Source organism: Gorilla gorilla, chromosome 21 (genome assembly GCF_029281585.2).
Source record: "Gorilla gorilla gorilla isolate KB3781 chromosome 21, NHGRI_mGorGor1-v2.1_pri, whole genome shotgun sequence".
NCBI lineage: Eukaryota > Metazoa > Chordata > Mammalia > Primates > Hominidae > Gorilla > Gorilla gorilla.
This window is the reverse complement of record NC_073245.2, coordinates 24,305,052-24,321,397: the sequence shown is the minus strand read 5'-3', so window position 1 is coordinate 24,321,397 and position 16,346 is coordinate 24,305,052. Positions and strand designations below refer to the sequence as shown.

At 36.3% G+C, this 16,346-nt stretch overlaps 1 protein-coding gene across 5 annotated transcripts in view; it reads right to left on the bottom strand.

The window, feature by feature from the left end:
• MACROD2 (mono-ADP ribosylhydrolase 2) overlaps positions 1–16,346 on the bottom strand; it is a 2,087,937-nt gene that overhangs the window by 1,727,178 nt on the left and 344,413 nt on the right. The gene's annotated exons all lie outside the window — the stretch shown is intronic.

Below are 16,346 nucleotides of genomic sequence, written 5' to 3'. Positions count from 1 at the left end.
ATGACACAATTTCCAGGTAGACAGTGTCAGGATTAAACTGAATTGGAGGACACGCAGCTGGTATCTGCTGAAGAACTGATTGCTTGCATGGTGTATGGGGCAAAACTTGTTAAGACAAGTCTTCTATGTTGATTATTGTTGAATGAGAGAATTAAACACACATACACACTTTGAGTTTGTGTTTTCCACACAGAGCATCAAAAGACTTGAAATCTCAGATCTACCACTTAGGTATGCAATTAAAAACAAACTACTTACCCTTCCTAGCTATGTTTCCATATCTGTAAAAGGGGGTTATTAGTACCCTCATTTTTGTGAGGATTAAATGACACGATGTGCATGGAAACTGTACAATCTTCTACAAAATACAAGTTACTACTGTTATTATGGTCAACAAATGTTTGCCATCTGTTCCCAAGTTTTACTAGATACTGCTCCTTTTACTCCTCTACTGACAAGGAGATATCTCCAAGTGACTATGAAATCTTATTATTTGTTTGCTGTCTTCAGAATGTTTCCCAACACTCTGTCTTTTGGCTTCCCATTATGGTTGTTTTCGAGGGACAACTTAAAGATGAATGTGGTTAACATTAAACATAAGGAATGTTTCTGAAGGAAGTTTGACTTTGCTTCTAGAGGTTTTGAGTAGTTTAAGCTATAGTTCTGCTAGAAGTCAGGGAAAGGACTGGATGTCTCCATAAAGTCTCTGTAAACCTGTAGTTTATAAAAAGCAAAAAAAAAAAAAAAAAAAAAAAAAGAGATTATATTGATGTTTGCCAGTCAGTATACCTTTCATGAGCATAGAAAAGTTTGTGTATGTTCTAAAATATACCTTTTGATTATGTTGCCTGGAATAAATCAGAAACATGTTTTATACTAGCAAATACACAGAGCACCAAGAGGATACAAGTTTTTTCTTTACCTACACTTGCTATAAAATCCAGTTGCTTTGCAAAATACAAAAAAATATATATATATATATATGTATTTCAATAGAATATCAAGATACAATTCTCCACCTTAAAGGGCACTCAATAATTATACATACATTTCCATGCATCCCAAACTAAATGACATTAATAAGACTAAATTCCAAATCAGGTACTAACAAATTTATAGGGAAAAAGAATCCAATTCTGAATATATAGCATATAACTTTAACAACAACAACAACAACAAAAACTGGGAAAGCTACAAAAAACTAGAGGAAAAAAAGTACTCCCTTGCTAAATGTTTGACAAAAATCAAAAATTGTTTTTAGATGCAGCCATTTGTAACTGCATTTAATCACTGCACTTATTCTTGCTCCCTATTAAAAATGACACTGTGCTCTATCTTACAGGAAGGCCGATTTATTAAAAGTATTATTCCCCTATTCCAAACAAACTAGTGAAAAGAACTTGGCTTTAGTAACTAGTTTCTGATTAATGCATATTTTATAGCTACATGCCAACATGACAATTTCATGAGGAATCCAAAGAGAGCTACATGCCCTAAAGCATCTGAAGCATGAGTGTTAATGGAGTCAATCCACCAATGAATGTACTATTAGTTCATTGCTGCTGAAAATGGTAGCAGCATTTAAAATTCTAATTCCTTTTTCTTCTTAGCATGATTAACAAATCTTAATTTAGCATAGTCTTAGAATTACAAACACTGTACTTTTTGTTTTGGGACTTTTTGTTAAATTAGCAAAAAATAACTCATGCTTATCAATCACTTTTTAAGAACTTCAAAGTTCTCTACAAATATTCTTAACTAGTCAATGACTTTTACTGACTGGCTTTTTTTTTTTGAGATGGAGTATCACTCTGTTATCCAGGCTGGAGTGCAGTGGCACAATCTTGGCTCACTGCAACCTGTGCCTCCCGGATTCAAGCGATTCTCCTGCCTCAGCCTCCCGAGTAGCTGGGATTACAGACTTGCGTCACCACACCCAGCTAATTTTTGTATTTTTAGTAGAGACGGGGTTTCACCATGTTGGCCAGGCTGGTCTCCAACTTCCAACCTCAAGTGATCCACCCGCCTCAGCCTCCCAAAGTGCTGGGATTACAAGCGTGAGCCACCACACCCAGCTGGCTTCTTTTTTCTAAGTAGCAGATGGCTTGCCTTCAAGAAGTGTGCTGTCTACCAATTATTAGGCATAAACAGCAGTGACCGTTCACTGCTCTGCAGTAAAAAGGAAGAAACAACTACATCTATTTGAATAGCTCAAGGAAGACCTCATGAAAGAGATAGGATAGGTGTTGAGGGGTAAGAAGGAATTTAAAGAAAAGCAGATACTGGTTATGAAGAAAAAATGTGACCAAATTATCGAGAAATAAAAATGGGCAATGTTTCTCAACCTTGGCCTTGGTCAGAATCACTTGAGGGAGGTTTTTATTAAGAGGTTTTATTGGGGCCTGATTAGGCCCCAGTAAAGACTTACTAAATTAAAAGCTCCCAGATGAAGGCTACGCATGTACATTTCAAAAAAAAAAATTCCAAAAGTGATTATGATGTGGTCAAGGACCACTGATTTAGGAGGTGTTTGGATAAAGGCCAATAGTCCAACTGAAATACAGGGTCCATGAAGGAGGTAAGACTGGAAAGGTATATTTTCCATTAGGCTTTGTAGTGTGTTGAATTCCAAGCTGAGAAGTCTGCATTGATATTCTTTGGCAATGACTCTTAAGCAGGTATATAAATGATCAGTGCACTTCAGGCAACATTTTATAAAAATAAAAAATATTGCTTAAAGATGAATGGGAGAAACTGGGAACAAGAAGACAAGTTAGACGGCTATGCAGTATTTCAGGCAAGGGGAAATAAGGGCCTGAACAGCGCACTGCCAGTGGAATGGGGTCAAAAAAGAAATAAAGAAAAGAAAGCTTTAATTAAAAAGATACAGTAAAAAAAGTAGAATATTGAAGATGATGAAGATTTTCAGCACAGGTAAGTAGAATGTTGGTAAGGCAATTAATAAAGATGGAAAACAACTGAGAAGAAACAGATTTCAGAGTATTTTGTAAATGTTGGCTTTGAACAGGTGACTATGTGCGCAGTACAGGTTTACATCTGCTAATTATTAATAGTGCCCTCTTCAACCCTCCACAGTGACCCAGTTTAGATAATAAATTAACATGACCTTAGGTTTACATTATCCCTCTGGACATGTCTACAGAACGTTACAAAGGAGGATGTGGGGACATATCCTCAGCATCAGGAAGGGAAGCCACATCTAAGAGGTGAGTATTAAAATTGAGAGGGGGGATGAGATAATCAACAGAAAAGAAGCAGAGAGAAAAGAGGTGCCAAAGGAGAACCTACTGTTTGTAGCAGGGGAAGAAGGAGAAGAATCCACATCAAAGAAACAACAAACAAAAAGGGGGGATTGCAGAGGAGGGAAAATAATTACAGAAAGAAAATATTATGGAGTCAAGGAAGGAAAGTATTAAAAAAGGAGGATGTCAAAAATGTTATCAGGGTAAAGACATAGAAGAGGTCACCACTGAATATGAAAAATGAGGTGACCCTTGGGGATTATGAAAGCAGCGTCTGCAGAGTAATGAGGGAAAAGCCTCTACGGTGCTGATACGATAATGGGAGATAAAGAAAACAGAAACAATGATTAAGACTACTCTTTCAAGAAGTTAAGAGGATGAAGGGGTCTTGTTGGGTCATGGGGAGGAACAAGATAGAAAAAAAGGAAGTGAACACCAGGAGGGAGACATATCAACCTGAGGAAGAAGATGGGAGTATAGTGAGAGGAATCTACAATGAAGACAGGAAGCATATTTAACAGGAGAAAAGAAAGTTGAGATGCCCAAGAGGTGTGGCCTAAGCCATGACTGTGGCTGTAGGATGCCTGAAATAAAGACTGAGAAGCTACAGTTTTACAAGAATCACTAGCTAGGAGAACAAAGTCACTGAGAGAGATGGAATGAGTTGGTATGAAGGTAAAGTTTGTAGTTCAGGCTCTAAGGAAGATGGGGAAATGTCCCAGAGATGAAGAGGATGGAGAAGATGATGGGATTAGGCGATGCATATATAAAATACAGACTTCAGAATAAATGTTTTTCAGTAATGATGACAAAAGCATAGTCACATCTTTCAGGTTTGGAGAAAACATTTTTGAGACTACCTACCTACATCCCACACCTCTCCCCTACCCTACTTTAATCAAATGTTGGTAGTTTCTAGAGATGGAGGAAACAGGAAAGGTCATCCTCAAGGAAAAACGTCAATTACTTCAAGACTGTGGGAAGAATGCTAAGAAAAATGCCAATCACATGGGAAATTGGAACCCAAAAGAAAAAGATTGCAGTGGCCTAGTAAAAGCAGTTAGAAAATGATCCAGAAAGGAGATAATATTCTCAGAAAGAAACAGACATGAAACAGGAAAGCAGAGTGGGAAGGGCATTGCACCTAGGACTCTAACAGATAATCAGTTACACAGGCTGCTGGTCATAAGAGGTGGGTGGAAACTCTTATTCTAAATAGTATAGACATTAAGAACAGATTAAAAGAAGAAAAAGAATAACCAAATTAACCTTGCTCTATTCTTCACACTTCGAAACAGAATTAAATCCAACTTTATCTCAAAATACACACTGAAGAAGTATTTTTACTCATGTAAACTTTCACTGGGCTTACCTACAAGTATCATAAGATTCCAGGCAAAGAGGTAAGCAAATCACATTATGAACCCCTCCTACTCCCCACCCCTATCTCATTTTTATGTTATATGGCTAGAATGAGATTAGAAATAAACTTCAAGGTTGCCTTCAAAGTTTTTCTTTTTTAAGAGGCTTCAAAAGGAAGCATGCAGCCACGGGGGTGTGGAAGTTGGGGATAATGGGATTTTACAGATTGATTACGTGCACACATAAAAGCAGTGCTTCTTTTTCAATGCCAGCTGGCTGGAGTGGAGGGAGGATAGTCTAGGCAATTACTACACAAAGTAATTACCCTGTTGAATGTACGTTGGGGGCTCTGATAATTGTGACAACATAAAACTGAGGCTAGTTCATATCAATGTTCCATTAAAAAGCATGGAATCACTGCTGGAATCTCGCATTTTAATTTCCTTAATATGGGGATCAAGGTTAATGAATATACGCAGAAAAGGCTAGATTAAACAAAAGTCTAAAAAAAGTTTCTCTTTCTAAAATATGTTCTATAAATATTAGTGACGTCTTACACATACAGTGGGCTTAATAAGTGCCTGCTGATTACGTTGTTGCTGCTACAGACCCTACCATTTGTTGAAGACTTTGTCAAGCCCAGCATTAAGTATTTTAGATCTTTTAATCTCATTTAATTCACACAATAACTTTAGAGATAGGAATTATTATCCCTATTTTTCAGAAAAGCAAATTAAGACTTTGAAAGGTCATAGAGATTTGTTATCCATTCAACCTTAACAATGATGTACTGAGTATCTGTTCAATGACTGTGGCTGGAGTTGGGTGTGCAGCAGTAGACCAAAAAGACATGAAGATTATGGTTGGGGGAGGACAGGAATCCAGATTTTTTTTTTTTTTTTTTTGAGACAGAGTCTCTCTATCATCAGGCTGGAGTGCAGTCGCGCAATTTTGGCTCACTCACTTGCAACCTCCATCTCCCAGGTTCAAGCGATTCTCCTGCCTCAGACTCCCAAGTAGCTGGGACTACAGGTGCATGCCACCACCCCCAGCTAATTTTTTGTGTTTTTAGTAAAGAGGTTTCACCATGTTGGCCAGGATGGTCTTGATCTCTTGACCTCGTGATCCACCCGCCTTGGCCTCCCAAAGTGCTAGGATTACAGGCATTAGTCACCGTGCCCACCCAGGAATCCAGATATTAAACAAAACTCAAAGGAATATAAAGTGAAAAACTATGATAGGTACCATGAAAGAGAAAAACATGGTGCTATGAGTGAGCATAACAAGAGAACCTACTTAGATTGGGTGGTAAGAGAAAGCCTAAGACCCGAGAGATAAAGAGTCAGCCATGTAAAGAGTAAAACGAACAGTGTTCTGAGCACAGGAAACAGGCTGTGTTAAAGTTGCAAATAGGAAATCAGCTTAACGTGTTTAAGGATTAGAAAAATTCAGGTGACTTACACTCAGTGATCAAGACATAGGTGAGATCAGCAAGGTAGGCCTGAATAAGGAGTCTGAACTTCATTCTAGCATAAAAGAAAGACAATGGGCAGTTTTTAAGAGGGCAGGGAGGAATAAGGGGAAGATAGGGGGTGGAGAGCAGAAGTAAGTAAAAGAGGAGGAGAAGGTGTGGGGATCAGACTGTCAGATTTCAATTGTAATAAGGTCACTCTAGCTACTGTATGGAGAAACACTGTGTGGAACAGAATAGTGGTGATGAGTAGAGAGGTGGAAAGATGCTCAAAATATTTTGAAGCCATAATGGATTTCTTCTTAAATAGTAAGTAGTAGAACAAGAATTCTGTTACTGAAGCTTGGGCTCTTAACTTCTTCATCAGGGGTGTTCAATCTTTTGGCTTTCCTGGACCACACTGGAAGAAGGAGAATTGTCTTGAGCCACTTATAAAATACACTAACACTAATGATAGCTGATGAGCTAAAAATAAAAAATAAATCACAAAAAAAATTCACATTTTAAAAAAGTTTACAAATCTGTGTTGGGCCACATTCAAAGCCATCCTGGGCTGCCTGTGGCCCATGGGCTATGAGTTGGACAAGCTTGTCTTAAATACTGATCAGAAATACTTCGTCAGTAAATTTTTTAAAGTTTGAGTCAAGAAAAAAAGATTATTTCCTTTTACTGAGATAACTAGAAAGCATTTTCAGGATTAAATCTCAAAACGTTTAATGGGGAGATGTGACTTTTTCTTCCAATACTTACAGACCTCTGCCCCATGATGCTGAATGATGACTTGGAGTCATCAATAGTCAATGGCTGTCAACTACCCTAAAAGTAACACTTGTCTTTCTTGTAGCTTTCAGTGAATTTAAACTCAGGGTTGACAGAAATAACCTTAATGTCTGGGTTCCCTACAAGATCTGCTCATGATCCCATTGCATCTTCTTAAGAGCCATAGTACAAGAGAATGGAAGTTTCAGATCACCAAAGCTTTTTCCTAGCTTTGCGCTGAAGTTGAGGCATACAACTCAAGAGAATACTGACTAGCTTACAAAGTTAACAAATGCCAAGATTATTTTGTGTTTTTCAATAATCTTTAAAAAAATCTTTGAATTATTGTTATGTTATATTCAGAGTACACTTGCCAGACCTACATAAAGACAGACAGGTAAAAGAGGTACATATTTACTCCATGCTTTTAGCCAATATATCATAGAATGTTAAAGCTAGAAGATATTTCATCAATTTTGGTGATGTGTACCAACATTTAATTGTTTTAAATCCCCTAATTGGTTTAAAACAATACAATTTTTTAAGTTTGTAGTTGAACTGTAAGTACTTTACAGGTTTTGTTTGTCTATAATGGAAAATCATGCAGCTAATCTATGAATCACAATATGCTTCTAGCTATTAAGCTAACTACTAGCTCATAGTGCTTACCATATAAGAGTTAAATGCTACCTTTGTTATTATATATTTAATACTTTGCTTATGTGTTATTATCTATATGCCTCATTAAAATGCAAACTCCATGAAAACAAGAGTCTTTTTTTCCCTGTTGTTTCACTGCTAAATCTTTCCAACTTGTAAAACAATGCTTGAAACCTAGTGGACAGTTATAAAATATTTGTTGGATGAATGAATAAAAGAATGAATGAACTTCAAACACTTATATCACTAAGTATTACCTGAGACAATCTTGGTGAAAGCTCTTTGTAAACCGTAAGCCACTCTGCAAATGTAGAGTATTAGCAAAGACCACTTATTAAGCATTTCATATCCATTATCTCCCTTACTTCCCAGTTCACAAAAGAAACCTAAGTTAAAAGAGTTAAAGCAACTTGCCCAATATAACACAGTATAAGTGGTAGAATTAGAATTCCAACAAACAAGTTGATTCCAAATCCAAGTGTCTTGACTCCAGATCTCCTGCCTTTTCTATCTTGCTCTTTATTGTGACATGCTGACTCCAAGTACATAAAACAAAATACACCAGAACACTATTAAATTATATATACAATTCATATTTGAGATAATGACTAAGAGCATTATCTTTGAATTAGACAGACCTAGGTTTGCTTTCCAGTTTTTGCTGCTTATTTGGGATATGGCCTCGGTCAACTTTTCTAAGCCTCAGTTTCACCTTCTGTAAAATAAGGTAGTAATAATGCCTGTCTAATTGTGTGGAAAAAATTATGTATTTCAAGTAGAGGACTTAACTCACGGGTATGGGTTAATGACTCAAAGTGCCTAAAAAATTTTATTTATTTATTTATTTATTTATTTATTTATTTATTTATTTATTTATTTTGAGACGAAGTCTCACTCTTGTTGCCCAGGCAGGAGTGCAATGGCGTGACCTCAGCTCACCGCAACCTCCGCCTCCCAGGTTCAAGCAATTCTCCTGCCTCAGCCTCCCAAGTAGCTGGGATTACAGGCATGCACCACCTCACCCAGCTATTTTTGTATTTTTAGTAGAGATGGGGTTTCTCCATGTTGGTCAGGCTGGTCTTTCACTCCCAACCTCAGGTGATCCATCCACCTGAGCCTCCCAAAGTGTTGGGATTACAGGTGTGAGCCACCGCCCACGGCCAAAAAATTTTGTTTTTGTCTTTGATGATAAAAAAACATTTTCCTGGTATCTTATAATACAACCGACACTTCAATATGGAATGACAAAAAGAGGGAAGTGTAGAAACAAATCAACAGACTTTGTTTGCATTTCTATTTTCCCACTGTACTGTGAACTGATTTTACAGAAGCAAATGCTAACAAAGCCATATTTTTCTCTCTCTCCCCCAACACAGAACTGGGCTCATTACATTACTCTGCTGCCTTCTGGTAAAGATACAAGTGGAAATGTCAACTGCTAAAATGCAGAAGGAATAATAATTTTTAAAAAAAGATTAGTTATCTTAAAGCTGTTAAAATGGTAAAGAAGTCTTCTTTGAGCTTTCCAGAATCCCAGTACATTTTTTTGTTAAATAAGAACACTTATCTAGATGGTTACCTATTAAATCAAAGGCACAGAGTTACTAAAATGTATCAGTGTATAAGCACCAGGAACAGTGTTTCAGATGAATTAGCCACTCTTGGTATTAGAATCACTTTTATTGGGAAAAAGTGTTAACAGCCAGGTACACGTCTCAGGCAACTATAGTCTTGTATTTAACTATAACAGCATGTTGCAAAATCCAGGCTCCTCCTTTCTAGTTCTGAATCCAAATTAGCATGCCCTTGTTCTTGAGAGAGACAGTCTATTCACCGGTTGTCCATGTATGTTTACACAAGACATTCTTATTTCATAGTCTATCAATGGCTGACCTTTTCCAGCTACAGAAACTTAGTTAACATATTTCTTCAGAAAATTCTTCTATGATGTCTACTAATATACTTAAAGGAGTAGGTCTAAGAGTGAGAATTCCGTTTCAATATTTATTATGCTGCAATAGTCTTACCTAAAAGAAGTGCACTAATTCACAAACACATTAAAGTTTCTCACCTCCCCAGACAAATTTCACACACTTTTCTGCCAATTCTTCGCTTTTCCTTAGAAGTCTCAGACAAAGAGGTAACCATAGATGCCATTAAAACCAATTAACACTTCACCTTCATTTTGGGACAAAAAAAAAAAAGAGGGGGAAAGCAGCAGTTTACAGTAAATCTTTAATAATTGTGTGAAAGTAAATTTGTAAGTCATTTCAAAGTAAAGGAGAATAGCTTACTTGGGACAGAACAAATGTGGAATATTTAATGTTCAAGTGAAGGAAATTAAGTGCAACTGCTTACCAAATGTTCACAAAATACGCAAGTATTCACCAACTACACTATCCTTTAATGATAAAAATTAGAGGGTTAAGAATTCCTTGAAAGTATGTTAATCCTTATCTCTCCTTCAGCCAGCCTATGACAGATAACAGAGTGACCAATACATTATATTCAAATCTTTCTCAGAGACAGAATTCTATAATATACTGTAGAATCTCTTTAAAATTTTAATGTACACACCGAAGTGTCTTAACGTAGATGTTAAATGTAGACATTTTTAAATGTAGACAACGAAGTGTTATATAATTAGCTTACAGAAAACCCCTCAGGTGCTAATACTATTTATATAAAATACTGAAGGGATGACAAGTATGAGTGTTTTCAAACATGCCACTCTGGCATACAGGATAGTGGTTGTGAAAAGAGTTCTGGAGTTGAGCTACCCCAATTTCAAACCACACTGCTTCTACCACTTACTAGCAGGGCAACTCTGGGCAAAATACTTAATCTCTCTGAATTTGCCTTTTGTAATCCCACTTTATAGAATTGGTAAATGAATTAAAAGTACTAAAAGTATATGAAGTACTTAGTATAGTAGTGCCTGACACATTAATACATACTTAGATTTGGTGGCTGTAGGCAATATATTGCAGGGGTTAATTGTGTAGATTCTGAAATCTGATTTCTCAGGTTCAAGTCAAAGTTTTCCCATATGTTACTTATTTGGCTCTGGGCAAATTATTTCGTCTCTCTATATTAATAGTAATAGATACATGAAAAACATTAGAATAGTGCTTTGTACATGGTAATGCTCAAAAAATAATTTTTATATTACCTCAACTGAAGTCTCATAGAAGCTAAAATTTAAAGAAAGTAGGAGAGCAGTTTTCTCTTCTGATGTTTGACTAGTGATAAAAGTAAACGAACACTATGAATTCAATCCACATCCATAAATCTTTCCTATACACCAACATGCAATTATGCATTGATCAAATTCCCAGTGCAGCCTCACTAGTTTCAAGTTTCTCAGACTTGTCTGATGATACAAGTCACCCAGAGATTGTGACTGAGCAGGTCTGGGGTGGAGGGGTGGGGCCTGGAATCTGTATGCATAATCAGTTTCCAGGGGAGTCCTATGGCTAGGCAGGCTCAGAATCCCTGAGTCAGTTGAAGCTGTGCCCAAACACAGAACCGGAGAAGAATATCTAGCAATCACATCCACCTAAGAGAATTATTGTATTATAAATATTATGTAATGAAAATGAGAATTTTGAAAATGACTTGTTACTCAGAAAATATTTTATTATTTATCAGTACCAAATATTGATTGAGGGCCATTTGAGCATATTTTATAGTATAATTCACAAAACAGTGTACAAAGGTTAATTGGAAAAGAAACCTACTCTTAAAAATTGAAATCATTTGGGTGGTAACAGTGGTAAACAGAAAGGAAGAACATCCTCAACAAAGATATGCATACAGGCCGGGTGCGGTGGCTCACGCCTGTAATCCCAGCACTTAGGGAGGCCATGGGGGGTGGATCATTTGAGGTCAGGAGTTCAACACCAGTCTGGCCAACATGGTGAAACCCCGTCTCTACTAAAAATACAAAAATTAGCCAGGCATGGTGGCAGGCATCTGTAATCCCAGCTACTTGGGAGGCTGAGGCATGAGAATCAATTGAACCCAGGAGGCAGAGGTTGCAGTCAGCCAAGATCACGCCACTGCACTCCAGCCTGGGTGACGGAGTGAACTCAGTCTCAAAAACAAACAAAAAAAGATATGCATACAGTTATGTGTCACTTAACCACAGGATATGTTCAAAAAATGCATTGCTAGGCCATTTCATTGTTGTGTAAACACCAGAGAGTGCACTTACACAAGCCTAAATAGTATAGCCTACTACACACCTAGGATATGATATACTCTACTTCTCCTAGGCTGCAAACCTGTACCGCATGTTACTATACTGAATACTGTAAGCAATTGTAACACAGTGGTATTTGTGTGTCTAAACATAACTAAACATAGAAAAGGTACATTAAAAATATGACATAAAGGATTTTTTAAATGGTACACCTGTATAGGGCACTTACCACAAACGGAGCTTGTAGGACTGGAAGTTGCTCTGGGTGAGTCATTAAGTGGTGAGTGAATGTGAAGGCCTAGAACATTACTAAACATAACTGTAGACTGTATAAACACTGTACACTTAAGCTACACTAAACGTATTCTAAAAATATTTTTCTTTCTTCAATAATAAATTAACCTTAGCTCACTGTAACTTTTTCATTTTATAAACTTTTAAATTTTTTCAACATTTTGACTTTTATACTAACACTCAGCTTAAACACAAACACATTGTACAGCGGCACAAAAATATTTCCTTTCTTCCTACCTTTAGTCTGTAAGTTTTTTTTCTATTTAAAAAAAATTAACTCATTTCTTTTACTTTTTAAACTTTTTTCTTAAAGACTAAGTCACAAAGAAACATCTTAGCCTAGGCCTAAAAAGGATCAGGATCACCAATATCATTTTCTTCCACCTCCACATCCTGTCCCACTAAATAACATGCATGAAGCTGTCATCTCCTATGACAACAATGCCTTCTTCTGGAATACCTCCTGAAGGACCTGCCTGAGGCTGTTTTACAGTTAAGTTAAAAATAAATAAATAAATAAAAGTATAGTAAATACATAAACTAGTAAGATGGTCATTTTTTCTTATCAAGGATGATACATAACTGTATGTGCTATGTGCTATACTTTTATACACCTGGCAGCATGGTAGGTTTGTTTACACCAGCATCACCACAAATACGCGAGTACTGTGTTTCACTATGACCTTATGACGGCGATAGGAATTTTTCAGCTCCATTATAATCTTATGGGACCGTGATTGTATATGTAGTCCATCATTGGTCAAAACGTCCTTATGCAGCACATGACTATAATTTTATGGTACCTTTTATCCTGAGGAGTTCATTAAGTGTAGGATCAAGGGTCCTGTTAATCAAGAGGTCTGGTTCTTCAAGAGCTCTGTTACAGTTATTTACAACACTGCTGTCATTGCTAATGGGCTAAAAATGCTAACAATTTTAGAACATTCAAATAAATTAACTACAAAAATTAAAGGGTATAATCATTATTTTTCCTTGATCCTTCTGAACATTAGTTTTTAGAAACAAATTATAGTTTGAGTAAAATTAGCACAAGCATGGATCTGAATTTTTTCAAGAAAAGATAAGAGGAAATAACTTCCTTTCCAGCAAGCCCCCATGCTCACACCACACACGTACCCCATACATGCTGAAACTTCTAAAACTGAAGAGTCTGGAATCTATATGCTAGTAGAAACACAAGCAAAACAATTGTGTAGGAAATACTAGCACAATAACATAAAAATAGCACTGATATTCTACTAAATGGAGAACACTTGTAAACTATAGCATAGCAAATGTTTACAGTTTTCAACACAGTTCATTATTAATTTCATTAGCCAACGTGGTCAAGAAGTTATGTATCTGTCCATTTTTTTGTTTATTTGTATAGTTATTACTGTTTAAGATACGAGTTAATACAGCAAAATCATTACGTAAAATAGAGAAATCATTAGGCAATTCTCTCTATTCTCCTGGTCAGAGAATTTCTGGCTAAATGCGTGAATTTGGAATAAAATAGACTTAAACATAGTCATTATAGCTATTCAAATATTACTGTCCATAGACACATGAGTTAAACTAAAACATATAACAGGTATTACTTAGAATATCACCCAAGGGAACAGGCACAAAACTTCAGGTTTTTCAGTTATCCACTGCCCCAAGAATTTAGAAAATACAAAGGCACTTTAGGACTATTATATCTAATCCTGACTGGTTATTTCTGAGTGGTGAGATTATAGGTGCACTTTTTTCTTTTTACTTTTCTGACTTTCCCAGTCTTCTAGAAAGAAAGTACTGTATTCTTTTCATAACTAGGGACTAAATTCCTCCATTTAAGGAAATTACATGAAGGGTCTAAGTTACTCGAATATTATAGTAAGGCCATTTAAAAACTGTTTCCTTGAAGAGGTTGAATCATACTGTCCCTTGGTCTTGGGTAATCCTCATTTTATTCATTAAAAAATAATGTAAGAAATAAATTATAAAAGAGCTGAAATTCCATGTGCCATTTCCAAATGTAGATCTTCAAAAGGATTGTCCAGAGCAGCAAGGCTAAGTGATGATAATAACAGCTTCACTGGTAGTAATGAAGAACTCCTGTTAATCTGGTATATGATCCAAAGATACACAGGAAACCCAGTGAAGGGTGGCATATGCATATGAAAAATGCATATCCTTTCTCAGCAAGAGGAAAGCCAACTCTTCCATTGGATTGTTATTAAGAGACAGGACATAACCACTGCTACTCATCCTTTGCCCTTTCCATCTCCAATTGCCCACTCCCTCCATCTTTATTTTTTCTTTCCTATTCTCTCTTTAGCTTTGGCCTATCTCCACAACTGTTCCTTAGTAGGCACTCAGAGGCACTGCTATTCCCAGTGATGGTTCTATAAATTCAAAAAGGGACAATTTTGTGAACAGACACTGTAATATGTGGCAGAGATCTATGTGGCCTTCCATGTACACAAACACGGCCACTTCCTAGAGCTAATCCACAATTGATTTGTTAAAACATACTGCATGTATAAGATGGGTTCAGTCATTTTCCTTTGAACTGTTTTCAAATTTTCTTAAGTACCATGCTAATGAGTCCAGTTTGCCTGATTTCATGCTATTTTAGGGGGCAATATGCATCCAAAGGGCCAGGAACTCACTATGAGTCTTTAAAAATAATAACACCCTCACAGAAAGGCATCTATCAAAGTGAGTTCAATAAAATGATCTGGACAAAGTCAGAAGATGGAAGCTGTTTTAATCTAGCACTTTCAGCTACGTAAGATTCATATTCTACTACTCACTGCAAGACTTCAGCTGACATATTCTTCAAATAATTGACATAAGGAAACTCAGCCATACCTAATGACAGATCTTTCTGAGGTTCTCAAACTGAGAGCTGTTTGCTTGGGTTTATAAAGTGCAGGAGGCAAATAACATAAATGCCATCACTATGTTCCAATCCAGAAGTTTTTATTACAGCAAGTTTAGCTCTGGGCAAGCTGCCGCAATCAGCACATTGTGATAGCAAATACACTGACTCTGTATTTTCTTTCTGAGCAGTATATAGCACTCAGACTGTTCCTGAGAAAGATTCATGAAACAGCTCTAATCAACACATTATAGTTGGAACAGCTATATGTAACACTCACAATTTTTATGCCTTAATTGTCAAAATTGTTTGCTTTGCAGATGAACACAATCAACTTTAGCTTTCAGTAAGATCATCCAAAGTAATTATCAACTGACATGACAAATAACCCCATACTTCCACTATCAAGGACATCCTCTGAGATTATAATTCAAATGCTAGAAAAGAAAAATCTAGAAAAGGAGGCAAATAATAATTTACCAAAATGAATTACAAAATAAAGCTAAATTAGAAAAAATTTGCCTGCTTTTTTTTCCAAAAGATTTCAAAGACCGTTGGTAATATTGAAAGTTCTTTCTCACTCAGAAATACAGGCAACATCTGACAACATAGGGCTTACTAAATGGAGTGTCTTCTGAAAGTTGGAAAATCTTAGTTTTCTTCTCAGCTTACTGTTTTATGATCCTCTGAAACATTAACTTATTAACCTCAAATTTCATAGCTCTAAAAGGAGATCTACAATTGTTATTTTAGACTTTGCCCCAAAGCAATAGTTTCTCAAACCAATTTAAAAAACTGAATATTTACCAAAATTTTACTTGAAGAAAAAGTGAATGAAGTCCATAACATCCTCCAATGTAGTAAAAAAAAATTCAAAAGTTCTTTATCAAATCCATAGTGAAGAAAAAATGAAAGGTAAAGAAGTGACTGTCTCTCACCTATCCATGTTATCAGTTTAGGTCAACATTCAGATTCCTTTTCTATTCCCCAACCAAAATTCAGAACCACACATACAGAGGTCCCTTTTGGTTTTGAATTAATATTTCAAGTTTAATGTCAACTTTACTAAATTAATATGGAGGCCATCTCATTCTCAGATTATGCTGAAGTTTTCAAATTTATGGTAAGCAATTATCAGTAAGTCATCCATAACTTTTATACTTGTACTTTACCTCCCTCTCTGATTAATAAAATTCATTTTTCTTCTCAACAGTCAATTGTGTGTGTGTGTGTGTGTGTGTGTGTGTGTGTGTGTGTGTGTGTGTGTGTTTACATTTAGTCCACGGTTCACACTTTGAGGAGTATAGAATACCTATGTTCTAGCTGCAGCAATCAACACCCAACTCAAGTCCAACCATGATTTGGTATCAAATAGTGGCATTTGCTCCTCTAGCTTAATTAAACAAGAAGACAATGCTGGGTCATGGCTAACTGGCACTCCTGGGATAGCTGCAGTAATTTAAT